Source organism: Callorhinus ursinus, unplaced genomic scaffold (assembly GCF_003265705.2).
Source record: "Callorhinus ursinus isolate GAN/ISIS: 27379988/994484 unplaced genomic scaffold, GSC_fseal_2.0 scaffold20, whole genome shotgun sequence".
NCBI classification, from domain to species: domain Eukaryota; kingdom Metazoa; phylum Chordata; class Mammalia; order Carnivora; family Otariidae; genus Callorhinus; species Callorhinus ursinus.
In genome coordinates this window covers 10,620,420-10,634,531 of record NW_027397082.1, presented here as the reverse complement: position 1 = coordinate 10,634,531, position 14,112 = coordinate 10,620,420, and the positions used below count along the sequence as shown (strand labels likewise).

The 14,112-nt window shown below is 51.9% G+C and overlaps 1 long non-coding RNA gene across 2 annotated transcripts; it reads right to left on the bottom strand.

Annotated features, from left to right (window-relative positions):
• Positions 1 to 5,196: 5,196 nt before the first annotated feature.
• On the bottom strand, positions 5,197 to 13,980 carry LOC112830744 (uncharacterized). 2 transcript variants are annotated; one of them, XR_012381661.1, is made up of 3 exons: positions 13,735 to 13,980; positions 13,548 to 13,602; positions 5,197 to 6,193 (listed from the first exon to the last, which is right to left on the bottom strand). It is a non-coding gene; the product is annotated as an uncharacterized lncRNA (long non-coding RNA). The 2 variants fall into 2 exon arrangements; XR_003209999.2 differs by having other exon boundaries at positions 5,197 to 5,332.
• Between the last annotated feature and the right edge of the window lie 132 nt (positions 13,981 to 14,112).

Sequence of the window (14,112 nt, the reverse complement as noted above, 5' to 3'; positions counted from 1 at the left end):
TCCTCCCCACTGTCCGTAGGCGGGTGCAGGGAGGGCCAGGAGCAGGGATCGAAGACCAGGAGTGGAAACCACAGATGTCGAAGCCACAGGGAACACAGAAAACACTGCAGACCTGGTCCCAGCCCCCCAGGACTCTGTTTGGCACCGTCCAGTCTCTGTGGCTCCCCGCGACCTAGGGCCGGAACCACTGCGCGGCTGTGGTTAAACGCCAGGCCAGGCCACCCCCACAGGCCTCTGAAGTCAGCAGTGGACACTGCCACAGCCTGCTGCATGGGTCGCTTTTCTAGTCCCCGCTGACTTCTCTGTGCCCCACCCCCAAAAGCCTAGTTTGCTGACCTGCCCCATTTCCACCTCACTTCCTTGCAAGTGCCGCTTCATACTCTGGCCAAGGAGATGTCTCGAAAACCCTGGACACCCTTCGAAGGCTGCTGATCACTACCAGGACAGAGCTGCTAGGAGCCCTCCCAGATCTGTCCCTTGCCCACTCCTCCAGCACCGACACCTTCAGGGCAAGGTGAGATGCCTAGGACACCGTATCAAAGTAGGTGCTCGCCGACAGGCTTGTGGAAGTGCCTCAGATGCCTCCCCTGCCTCTCCCTGGCCCCAGCCCAGACAAGACTGCAGGGTCACTCCATTGGGGTCCTCAGGAGGCCCCAGGCTATCACAGCTTGCCCTCAGTTCATGGTGATCTCTGGCCTGAAATGCCCCTTCCACCTCCTTTGCTGCCTAACTTTTTTTCCTTTAAGATTTCCTTTAAATACCACCTCCTCCAAGAAGCCTTCCCTGAATCCTCCTGCAGGGTGCAGTTGGTCACCCTCAGCTCAACACACCCACTACACCCCATTTTCTACCATTCTACTGTAGCCCCTTGAGAGCAGGACCCAAGTCTTTTTTTTTTTTTAAAGACTTTTTAAAAAAGATTTTATTTATTTACTTGACAGAGGGAGACACAGCGAGAGAGGGAACACAAGCAGGGGGAGTGGGAGAGGGAGAAGCAGGCTTCCCGCGGAGCAGGGAGTCTGATGTGGGGCTTGATCCCAGGACCTGGGACCATGACCTGAGCCGAAGGCAGACGCTTAACGACTGAGCCACCCAGGCGCCCAGGACCCAGGTCTTAATTTGTATTTGTTTCTGCAACACATAAGCAATGGATGTGAAGCACTGGCACAGTGTCTGGGTCTCACTTAAGATGCCCTGGGCCACAAGAAACAGAAACCTTTACTCAAGATGACTACAGCCACATAGAATTTATTACCTCACCTCACAAAAGGGTCTTGATAGGGTGTTCCAGGATTGGTTCAATCAGGGGCGTAACCGAGGACCCAGGCTCTTCAGGCTCTACCATCTTCAGAATGTCAGCCACATTCTCAAGGGGATCTCCTCACGGTGAAACTATGGCTGCCACCCAGTCCCAGACCTCAAATCCTCACACCAAGATACAACAATACCTAGTAGAGAAAAGGGGCATCTCCTGTGTGTCTCACTTTGAGAACTAAAAAAAGACCTTTCCCAGAACCCGCCCCTTGACTTTTTCCCACAATTCATTGGCCAAGATGGCATCACATGCCCACACCTACAGCAACCTCTGTAAGGAAAATGGGGGATGGCCCCCAACTGACCACATAGTCAAGCACCTGGCCATGTGGCAGAGGCAAGATTACCCACGTCCAAACAGGAAAGGGGAACGACCGTCGGGGGCAACCGTGTTTACTCCCAGCTGCCACGTAGAAACTATACAATGAAGACTAGTGATTGACTTTTGGACTTGGATGGACATGGTGACATAGCCCAAAGAGCAGTGGGTTGAGTGAACTGATGAACAGCCTTCACTCTACCGTTGAGACCTTGAGGACAGGAGGTCTTGGACTGGGTCCTTCTTCTGATTTGTGTGCTTGGGTAAGACTCTGTCCAGCCGAAGCCTGGGCTTCTCCGGTGACCACATTTTCTGCTTCCTCTCTGACCCTGTCTACTGCTGAGCTGGGCATACTGTGGGCCTGCTGCGCAGCCAAGACATGCCCTTCAACAGACTTCTGAAAAGATATCTGCTCCCCATTCCCAACAAGCACCCCAAAAAGTTACCCCTGAGTCCTATTCTCCTTGTCATTTTCAATCTGAGTAATTAAACTCAACACTTCCAGGGCGATTAAAAATTAATTCTGCATTCAACAGGCCCGGAAATGAAATGCAGTGGGAAACACACTTGACGTCCCTGACTGGATGTAATTAGAAAATCATCCTGCTGGGGGAAGGAGGGTAACTAAGGCACTGTTGCAACCACAGAAGGTGCTGCTGACGCAGCAACAAGCCTCTTCTTGGCCTCTGTTTACTTAGGTTTATGAGGCTGTTGCTGACGGTGGCAGGGCACAAGCAACTGGTTTACACGAAGGGTCTTTACTTCCAGATGGGCAAGGGATCATGGGCGCTGCTTCTGCCCAAGCCTGTTTGGTCCCCACTGTCTGCACAGCGCCCCTCACCCCTCTGCCGACAGCCCCTGCCGCTCCTCCCCTCCCCCTCAGCCAGACCATCTGCACCGTCCCGGCACCTCCTCACCTGCTGCCCCTGCTGCCCCTGCTGCCCCATCCAGCCTGCTCTGGTCCTCTCTTCAACGCTCCCTTCGCTTCCAGCGACTATGCCCCAGGGGTGGTCCCTACTGTGGGCCGGCCATCCCGGGAAGTCTTCGGTGCTCCTTGTCTCCCAGCCCGGGGCGGGGGGGGGGGGGGGGGGTTGGGGGCTGGCCTTCCAGGATGCCACAAAAGGGCATTTCCTCTCCCCGTCACAGAAGCCACCAGGGGCCTTCACACCTCCCACACCATCCAACTTTCCCATCTGGTGCCTCTCAACACCGTGGGCAGCAGGAAATATCTCTTTAACCCTCGAGGGCTAGCATGCCTGACTATTGTGAGGAGCTCAGTAGCCTGTGGCAGAAACCACGTTTTGCATAAGAAGGATCCTGTCCCTAACTATGAACCATTAAACTGCAACAAGACATGAGGAGAAGTTCTAGGTCTTTCTTGACCTTCTGGAAGGACTGGGACAGTGCTGTCCAACACGGTAGCCACTACCCACATGTGGCTATTAAATTTAAATTATTTTAAATAGAATAAGATTAAAAATTTGGTTCCTCATCTGCATATGTGGTTCGTGGCTACCCTATTGAACAGGGCAAATATAACATTCCATCATCACAGAAAATTCTACTGGACAGAGCTGCCCTAGAATATAAGTTCTGAGAGTGGGCATGGAAGCTGGACAGACCCTCGGCCATTTACACTGTGATCCTAGGCAACACATTTAACTTTCTGAAGCTCCCCTCTGCTTCTTCCTCTCTAATAATAGCTATCTCGGAGAGTCATGAGGTCCAAAGGAGAGGATCCAGGTACATGCTCAGCATAGTACCTGATAATAGCAAGAGTTGATACATAGAAGCTATTGACTCTTGGAGTAGAGGGCACAGCCTGATTGAAGCAGAAGGATTTCCGATAAAGGAGACTGAGTTCTAGCCCCAAGTCCATCACTGCCTGTGAGCCATGCATGAACGCTGTGACCCATACAGCCTAAATTTAAAAGAATGAATCAGAAGAAGTCTAAATGAAATGGAAAATCCAGCACAGATTTTTCTCTGGAGCCTGGGACCCAACATCCAACCGCCTGCTGAGCAGCTCCGGTTAGGTGCCTTACACAGGGTCCTTAGAATCAAGAATCCCAAATGGGATGAGAGCATCTTGCACACCAATCCCACATGCTCCTGCACTTCCCAGCTCAGGAGCAGCACCTGGTTTCCACCAAGCTAGACTATACTTGCCCAGTCTCCTCAACCTATAATCCTATGATGTAAAGTTATTGTCACCATTTTACAGACAAGGAAACCGAGGCCAGGGGAGGCTACACACCTTGCCAGAGAGTGGGAGAGTCAGGTCCCAGAGCTTGTGCTCTTAAGCAGCTCTTAAGCAGTATGCGGTGCGGCCTCAGCCCACCAATAAAGCCCCTTGACGTTGTCTCCTCAGATCTGTTCACTTCTCTTTAACCCCGTGGCCAGCACCCTAATCTGGCCACCAGGGCCTCTGAGGGGCTCAGAGCAACAGGGCCCTCACTGGTCCCCAGCCCCCACCGTAGCCCCTCTCCAGCCCCAGCTACAGTCCTGTATATAAGCTGACTATTCGGTAACATCACTTTCCTGATAAGGGTCTTCCATCATCTTGCTCACTATTGTCTCCCTGGAGCCTGGCATTTAATGAGTGATCCCCAAATACTCGGTTGAATGATTGTATGAATCTTTTGAAACACTCCAATCCCAGAGACTATTGGGATTATATGTTTGAAACGGTTTGGGAACACCTAGACTCTAAACAAGGCAATCTGGATGAGATGTCAGAAATGACGTGATGGATGAACATCGAGGGCACAGGCTCACAAATTGTGCAGTGTCCCTTCTGAGAAAGAATGGGTCAGAGGGTATAAGGGAGAGGCACTGGTCTGCAGGGGGGACAGGAAATGAATTCAAAGAACAAAAAGGTGGCACTATGCCTCCCGGAAGGAAGGTGTGCCAAGCAGCCTCCAGGGAATGACGAGATGGACTCACTGGACTCTTCCCTTGCCAACGCCATTCATATGAGGGACTCTGGTTTAGACTCTGGTCTCCAGAATTTGGCTAATATCAGCCAAGTCCAAGGTGGCAGTCACCTCTGGGTGTCCTCAACAAACCTAGTTTCTGCTTCTGGGACCTGAGGAGCAGACCCTGACACATGGGGGTATGTTCTCGGCCTGTGTCCATTCTCCACTCATGGCTCCCCCACGAGACCTTCCTAGGCAGCCAGTCTAACCCACCTCCACCCCCTCCCCCGGCAGGCGTTTTGAATTCATGAGCCCTTGGACAGGTCATTTCATTACTCTGGGGCCTCCGTCTCCTCTTCGGGGAGATTGGGGTTGAACTTGATGGCTTCTAGAGGTCGCTTCATGTCAGTGTTTGGGGCCTGGTGTCCATGGAGCATGGCCCTGGCCCCTCACACTGTCTACCCCTTGGTGTTTCACTCCTACCCCCAGTCAGAAACAGATGCTTAGGCTGAGAACTTGCCAAGACATACAGACCCTATCCCAAGGAAGGCTCAAAGATTAGCCCTTTTTAGCATCTGCACAGATAGGGTCAGAGGCAGGGCCTGGGGTGGGCACTGAGCTGGGGGGACCTCAGGAGGAGGTATATTTATGAGGTAATATTATTGCATCAACTTAAATTTATTGAGTGTGATAACAGTTGTGGAGGAGAGTGTTTTTGTTTTTCTGAGATAATAGCTCATCTGGTCAGAGGTAAATTGTCATCAAGCTTGCAGCTCACTTCCTGAAAGAGAGAGGGAAAGAAAACAAATGTGGCAAAGTGTTGGCGGTTGATGAATCTAGGTGAAAGGGGTACAGGTGCTCATTGTATTCCTCTTTCAATTTTTCTGTAGGTTGAAATTTTCCAAAATCAAAAGTTGAGAGGGAAGGGGCGCCTGGATGGCTCAGTTGGTTGGGCGACTGCCTTCGGCTCAGGTCGTGGTCCTGGAGTCCCGGGATCGGGTCCCACGTCGGGCGGGGAGTCTGCTTCTCCCTCTGGCCATCTCCCCTCTCATGCTGTTTCTCACTCTCTCAAATAAATAAATAAAAATCCCCTTCACAGAAATTATATCCAGGGGGCGCCTGGGTGGCTCAGTTGGTTAAGCGACTACCTTCGGCTCAGGTCATGATCCTGGAGTCCCGGGATCGAGTCCCGCGTCGGGCTCCCTGCTCGGCAGGGAGTCTGCTTCTCCCTCTGACCCGCTTCCCTCTCGTGCTCTCTATCTCTCATTCTCTCTCTCTCAAATAAATAAATAAAATCTTTAAAAAAAAAAAAAAGAAAAGAAAAGAAATTGTATCCAGGATATGGCTGCTTTGAGTTCATCACTAAGAAGCAGACATTCGTTGAGTTTTTACCACGTGCCAGATACTGTCAAGCACTTTATGTGAATTATTTCACTAACTGCTCATATCAATCTTATGAGGAGGGACTGTTAATAGAAAAGAGCATCCAAGGGCACAGAGGGGTGAAGTAACTTGCTCAAGGTCACACAGCTAGGAAGCAGCTGAGCTAAGATATAGTGGCTTTGGGTCTGTTCCCTTACCTACCTTGTCCTAAATCAAGTCTCTCAAAACGTGGATCCTCCAGGATGAAAATACTAAAGTTCTGGGAAAAGAAAAAAAGATCAGTGATTGCCAGAGGTTAGTGGTGAGGGAGGGATGAACAAGCAGAGTATAAAGGATTTTTAGGGCAGTGAAAATACTCTGTATGATACTATATTGGTAGGTACATGTCATTATGCATTTGTCAAAAGTCATAGAATGTGCAGCACCAAGAGTGAACTCGAATGTAAATAGGGACCGCGGATGACCATGATGTGTCCGTGTAGGTGCATCAATTGTAACAAGTGTCCCAACCCTGTGGGGGAAGCTAAGGGGGGACGAGGCTGCGCCCGTGTGGAGCCAGGGACTCTACGGGAACTCTGTACTTCCTGCTCAACTTTGCTAAAATTGCTCTACAAAATACTCTGTTTTAAAAACACAACTGCATTTCTCCTAGATTCCAGATACGATTCAGGTTTGACTACATGACTCACATGAGATGTGAAAGTGGAAAGATGGTGGGGGCCAAACTTCTAACTATTTCTCCTTTTGCTGTCAAGCCTGCTTTTACCTCAGTGGGGTCAGCAAAACTCAAGGGTCCAGTGGCCGACTTGGTGGGTGTTGAGAGGCCGGACATGGGCACCAGTGTGCCTGGATCACGTCAGGCACACGGTGGTGCTGGAGCTGGTAGAAGAAAGTTTTCGTGACTGCGGTGTCTTCTGATGGGTGGCCCAGTTCCTCAGTGTGACCTACAGGGTCCTTCCTAAAAGCTCAGCCTAGAGCTTCAACCTTCCCAGTGATTCTGTACGTCATGTAATACCCAGTCATAAACCCCCTCCTCCTTAAAATGGCTAGAGTGTTTCTCTTTTCCTCAGGTAAATCCTGATACAACTGGCAGGGGACTAGATGCAACAAGTTCTGAACAAACACTTTAGTCAGTTGAAAGTATGTCGTTGGCACCCATTCTCTTCCAGGGGCTTTCCTAAGAGCTCAGGGTCACACAGTGGGGCCTTGGCCTCAAGGAGTTTGCTGCGCACCAGAGATGTCCAGCAGAAAAACGGGAACATTGGGGCGCCCAGGTGGCTCAGTTGGTTGAGCGTCCGACTCAGGTCGTGATCTTGGGGTCTTGGGATTGAGCCCCGCGTTGGGCTCCACACTCAGCAGGGAGTCTTCTTGGGATTCTCTGTCCCTCTCCCTCTGCCTCTGCTCCTCCCTGCCCCCTCTCTCTCAAATAAATAAATAAGTTTTTTTAAAAAAAAGCAAAACAGGAATGCAGGAATTCAGAAAAGGGGAAAAGTAACAATAGCTTGTGGAGATCTGTGGTTTTGCCATCAGCATCCCCTCTCCTGTCTCCTGGTGAGCACAGCTCACTTTCCCTCCAGAGGGTAGCATCTCCAGAGAGTCATGTGATTTAGGTCTAAGCTAAGCCGCGGACTCTGACCCCCGGGACATAAGACTGGTTCAGGAATGGGCACCTGACCCATCTCAAGATGATCAGAGATCATGTGTCTCGATTTTGAGACTAAGTTTGAGCCTTGGAGAAATTAAGATTCATCCTCTCACTCTGCCCGAAACTTGCAAGAACATGAGCGCTGGAACTGCTGTGCACTTTTACTACCGTGGGGGGCTGGGCACTCCACTGTCAGGAAAGAAGGCAGAGCCAAGATCCAGAGAGAAGGAAAATACAGACATTAGTTGAGCTATTAGTTAACCTTCCCTTAAATAAGGTGACCTGGACTTTTGGGTTACTTGAAGCAAAAACTTCCTTTTTTTTTTTTCCTTAAGCCTGCTTGGGATGAAATTTCTTATCACTTGCAACCACAAGTGTCCTCACTGATCAGAAGGTGTCATGGAGGCGATGGAAGGAATGAGACCTTGAATGACTGATCGCATCCGGAAAGGAGACGAGGTGGGAGGACATTCCAGGCAGAGCGACAGTCCATGGAAACCCGTGGAATGTGGTTACCATAAGTTCTTGAAGACCCAACATCAACTCCTGGCTCTACCCCCTGGTAGCCTTCTAACTCTTACTCTCTCCAAGCCACCGTAGTCTCTTGAATCAAATGAGCTCCTGGCAATTTCCCAAGGCCATGGAGATAAAGATAATTGTCCCTGGTGCAAAGTAGACTCTCGACACATGATTGCTGAGCAAACAAGCTGATCATTTTGGGTAGAGAAGGGAATGAAACATGAAAGTAATACGTGATAAGGTGTGCAAGGACAGGAAGGTTCATCTATTGACCCCTGCTAGGAGCTTTGCACTTCTTATCTCCAGTCCTCACAGCCACCTGTAAGGCACGACCATACTGTTTCCAGATAAGGAAATTGAGGCTTAGAGAAGTAAATTAGCTTGTCCAAAATTGCATAGCTGACCAGCACAGGTGCTACAATCCAGTCTGACTCCATACCCATGACTTTCCCACTGTAATGACTATTCTCTGTGGACATGGTCTGAGACCCCTGGGGGCCTCCAGTACTGGCCAAACAGAATGGCCTTTCCTCGGCAAGGAAGAGCAAGCTGCCCAGCCTGGGGCAAATATGGAAAAGAAGTGTTTCCATCCAATACCAGTTGATTCATAGGTGGACTGAAAGGTCAAGCATGGCAGAGAGAAGACATTTCCACCTGTCAGCTCTCCAAGAGGCTGAATCTGGCAGGCCAGGCTCTGGCATGGGAGCGAGGTGGTGTGGACACCAGATCAGGAGGAGTACAGAGGGAACCCAGGCCTTGGAGAGTGGGTGGTCAGGGCGAGAAGAGGGCTGGGTCCCTGTGACCAGCTGCATCCTGGGAAACATGCAATCCCCACCCAGAGGGCCCCGCTGTTGGGCTTTGGGGAGAGGCCAGGAGGAAGTGCAGATTGGGGCCCATGCACACTCCCCCAGTGCTGAAGACGAAGATTGGCATCTGTGCTGGGGCCCGTGGGAGGAGGTTGTTTGTGTTCGCTTTTCCTTCTCTCTCGAGTCCTCCCTTCTCCGGTCAACTGGTAAAACCTGCCCGGCTGATGCCCAGCCTGAGTCCCTTCCTCTGACTCAGTGGCAGGGAAGGGGAGTGGCCCAGAGAGCCGCCCACATCCCTGGCTGGCAGCCTGGCCCCCAGGGTCTCTTGGGGCCACCAGCTTCCCCTGGGCACACGTAGGGCTTGTTCTTCTCGGCTTTTCCTCCTGATGAGAATACCTCCAGGCACAAACGTTCGGCCCCCGTCCCCCTCAGGCCTCCAGCAATCAGGTTAAAGAGGGTTAACAGGCACACTTCAGCCTTTCCCCATTTCATCTGCCCTGGCTCACCTGATTTCCATGTCAACTCTTGAGGTGGTTGATAACACTCCTATTTTACGGAGGAGTAAACTGAGGCCAAGAAAGAGAGAAGGCCTTGCCCAAGGCCATAGGCTAACAAACAGTCTGGCAATGAGCAGAATCCAAATCTTTTGACCCCTAGACTGAAGGGTCATAGCCAGCAAAGGTACACATACCAAGGACGCCGCCCTTTTCTCCCACAGGGGACCCCAGTATACTTGCCACCCCATCCCCCATCATCTCTGCAAGTTCCTTGGGTGTCACATGGGTGCCCACAGCCAGTCTGCTGACCTCCTTGTTGTCTGCTAGGTACCAGACAACTAAGGCAGGGACCTCGTCTCTCTCACTGCCTGGGGTACTCCGTGAGGTCCCTGCTTCCCTGAGAAGGCTAGAACCCCTGGAGCGGGCCGACGTGGCAGGCCCTTGGTCCTCCCCAGCGCAACGCGGTTCTGTGCTCTGAGCCGAAATAGGCAGAAGACCCCTCTCTCAGTTTGCAGCCCAGGCCCCAGAGAAACCCTGGGGTTTCTCTCTACAGAGAGTAAGGAGTCAGTGTTTCTTCTCAGCCTGTTTCCATTCACTCACTCACAGTAACTCTACTCAGGTTATGACTCCAGAGAAACGGCCCCCAACCCCACCACGACCAAGCTCCCTCTGCGGATCCCTGTCCCACACAGATCCACCCCACCTTAGGATATGCCATCCCCCTGGCTGTCATTGATTAAGGGATGGGCATACGACCAAGGTCAGGCCAATCAGAGCCAATGAAACTCAGTTCCAGAATTTGGGGCTCTCAGAGAAGCCGACTGGTTCTTTGACCTGAGGAGAGGGTGAGAGGCTTGGAGCTTCTGAAGCCATCTTGCCCCCAGGGTGTGGAACCTGCCCAGGCTTGAGCTGTTACCTGGAGAAGAGCTGAGCCCAAAGACAACAGGGAACAGCAGGCCTTGATGACATTGTTTAGAGTTCCTAATGAAGCCTTGTCTGAAGCCAACCATGCTCCCTTGCACTTCATTTCCAAGGCCAATACATTCTGGTTTTGCATTAAGCAAAACATTGTGTTTTCTATTACATCCAACCAAAATTTTAGTGATATAGAAGGTCAGACTTGGGCCCCTTGCTTCTCTCCCTGCCCCACCCCTACTACTCACCAAATTTCCTCCTCAGAGTCCTAACCTACCCCCATGCAGGTTAACACATACAAATTGATACCCAGGGCCACTGCTACTGGCCCATAGCACTATCTGTCTATTTATTTATTTAATTTTAAAATTTATTTATTTATTTCAGAGAGCGTGCATGCACACACAAGTGCACAAGTGGGGGGAGGGGTAGAAGGAGCGGGAGAGAGAATCCTCAAGCAGACTCCATGCTGAGCATGGAGCCTGATGTGGATGGAGCCCGATCCCAGGACACCAGGATCACGACCTGAGCTGACACCAAGAGTCAGCAGCTCAACCCTATGACCCACCCAGGCACCCCTACCTCTGCACTATTTAAAACTATTTGTGCCATATAGAAGAAGTTGTCCTGGTAACAGTCCCTAGTTGGCTTGGTGAGGAGGGGGCGGCTGGGGAGGAGAGTAGGGGGTCGAGAGAACAAGACATGATGGCAAAACCCTGGCTCTGCCTGCCTCCCGGGGTGGTGCCCACCGCAGGTCTCACCCAGGGCTCAGGAAGGGGGTCCTGCCTGACCTGGCCGGTGGGGCCTCCCATCACGCTTCCAGTTGGAAGGATGGGTCAGAAGACAGCAGAGACCACCAGCGCAGTTGTGTTTTTAAACTGGCCCCTTCCCGGGATGATTTCTCCCTGAGTTAAGCGGTCTTGGAGCACCCCGTTTTTCCCTACGCCCTCTGGCCTGGCTCCCTCCCAGCCACACCCCCAAGCAGACCCTTTCTTTCTGAGAGCCGGGGCCTGAGAACGAGTCACAGCCTCATTCTGCCCCCTGGAAGTGCAGGCTGTGCCCCACAGGGCCGCCCAGAGAGCCCTCGGAGTGTGAGGCCAGGCGAGCAGGGCAGACCTCTCTGCTCTTGGAGTCTCTTGGGAGATCTGGGGCCTCCAGGGATGGGCCACGGTCCCTGGGGTCTGTCCCAGCCCCTGCAGGACATTTCCTGGGGTCTATCCCAACAGGCTCTGTCTTCCTCAAGAGTGTCAAGTGCAGGGCGCCTGGGTGGCTCAGTTGGTTAAAGCGACTGCCTTCGGCTCAGGTCATGATCCTGGAGTCCCGGGATCGAGTCCCACATCGAGTCCCACATCGGGCTCCCTGCTCGGCGGGGAGTCTGCTTCTCCCTCTGACCCCCTTCCCCCTCGTGCTTTCTGTCTCTCATTCTCTCTCTCTCTGAAATAAATAAAATCTTTAAAAAAAAAAAAAAAAAAGAGTGTCAAGTGCATTTCTGTGTATCTGTCCCAAAGAAGAGGAACGAGAACCCCGTTAGAGAGTGCCTACCATGCCCAGGCCCTGCTGTGAACCCTGAGTTCTCGTCCCCCCGCCCCCGCACTGCGAGCACAACCCACACTGCAGAACGAGGAATCGAGGCTCCCAGGTGCCAGAGCTCACACCTGTGTTGCCAGCACACCACCTCTGCTCGCCCGGGCCAGGCGGCATGCTCCCCAGGGCTGCAGCTAGGCTAGGCCTCTTCTGGTCCCTCTCTGCCCTCTCGCCTCCAGGAGCTTTCTCCAGGCCCGAGCCTGGCAGGCCCCAAGCCAAGAGCAGATTCTTTCATACTCTTTGGTCTGAATCAAGCAGGAGCAACCCCCAGTGGTTTTCCGGCCTCCTTTGGAAGAAGAGTAAGAAACCAGACAAGAAACTGTCTATGTACCAACACATCTCCTCTCGTGGCCATACCACAGACGCCATCCTTCTCACAGTGGGGAATCGATGCCCCAGAGGTCCCTGAGCTGGGACGTCAGAAAGAGAGAATAAAACCAAGGGGCTGCCGGGGCACCTGGGTGGCTCAGTTGGTTAACTGTCAGACTCTTGATTTCGGCTCAGGTCATGATCTCAGGGTCCTGGGATGGAGCCCCACATCAGGCTCCACGCTCAGCAGGGTGTCTGCTTGGGGATTCTCTCTCCCTCTGCCCTTCCTGCCCGAGGTCTTTCTCTCTCTCTCTAAAATGAATAAATATATCTTTAAAAAACAAATAAACAAAAAACCAAGGGGCTGTCTGGCTAGCCTACAGAAGGGCAAATGTTTGTGGGAGGTAAGCAACTTCTCTCAGCCATTAAAGGAATGCTCCACGTTAAAACAAATCAAAGTTAAAGGGGACTTGGAAGCCATGGGGAGCCCCTGCAGGAGCCCTGGGAAAGTTATCTGGCAAGGGGGTCCGTGAGGAGGGGTCCATTCAATCAGGGGCGAGTCCCTGAGCAAGGGTTTACCTCAGGCTCAGTTCAGGCCCTCCCTCCACAGTATTAAATCACTAAAAGAACAGTTTAATAAGCACCAGGTAATCCTGGGATTACCTTATAAAGAGATATAGAAAAACAGTCTAGGACCTTGTAGAATCTTCTGGAATCAGTTCTAATCCTGTGCTATACATTAGAATCACCCTGGGAGCTTTTAAAAATACTGATTTCTGGGCTCACTCTAGACCAACTGAGTCATAATCTCAGGATGCGGGCTGGGCAGCTATGTTTCTTAATCTCCTCAGGTGATTCCACTGAACTGTGTTTCTCAAATTTCTCTGATAAGAAAAATCACCCAGGGGGCACATTAAAAAAAAAAAAAAAAAAAGACGGCCGGGCCCCCAACCAGGCAGCGAGGCCCAGGGACGGCCCTCAACCAGGCAGCGAGGCCCAGGGACGGCCCTCAACCAGGCAGCGAGGCCCAGGGACGGCCCTCAACCAGGCAGCGAGGCCCAGGGATCTGCATTTCTCTCAGAGTCTCCCCCTTCCATCCTCAGCGCTCTGCGGAGGGCTCCCCTGGGACTAAACATAACACCCACTTTCTTCACACTACTTACCACTCTTTGTGCTTGTATATTCCTTTCTCTGTGTGTTTCCCGCCCGTCTCCCCCTAGACCGTCAACTCCACGAGGGCAAGAACCATAGCTGCTCTGTTCTACACAGCGTAGGGGCTAGCGGTGTGGGCTCTGAGGCCCGACCTGCAGGGCCTCCAACCCCAGCCCCACCACTCACCTGTTCTGCCATCTTGGTCAAGTTCCTTCTCTTTCTCATGCCTCAGTGCTTTCATCTGTCAAGTGGAAATTAAGATAACAATGCCTGCCTCACATGGCTGATGTGAGAAATAAAGATAATACGTGTAAAACATTTAATATAGCTCCTGGCACATAGACAGTGGTCCATATGTCAAAATGCTAATTACCTTGATTATCTTTTGCTCCGTAACAAACACTCCAGAACAGTGGCTTAAAACTGGAACCGTTCAATGGCTCACAATTCTCTGGATTGACGAGTTGGGCAAGGCTTGGCTGGGATGGCTTATCTCTGCTGCCGGTGGTTTGGGAGTCTGCTGGGGGCTGGGGGCCCCCCCTGGCCTCACCCACATGACGGGCAGCTGGCCGAGGCTGTCGGTGTGGGCACCTCAGTTCCCTTCTGTGTGACCACTCTGGCAGGCTAGCTTAGGCTTCCCCAGTGGCAGCTGGGCTCCAAGAGGGTGAGAACGAAAGTCACATGTCACTTTTGTAGCATCCTGTTAGTCAAAGCAAGTTACAAGGCCATCCCAGAGTCAGGGGATGGAGAA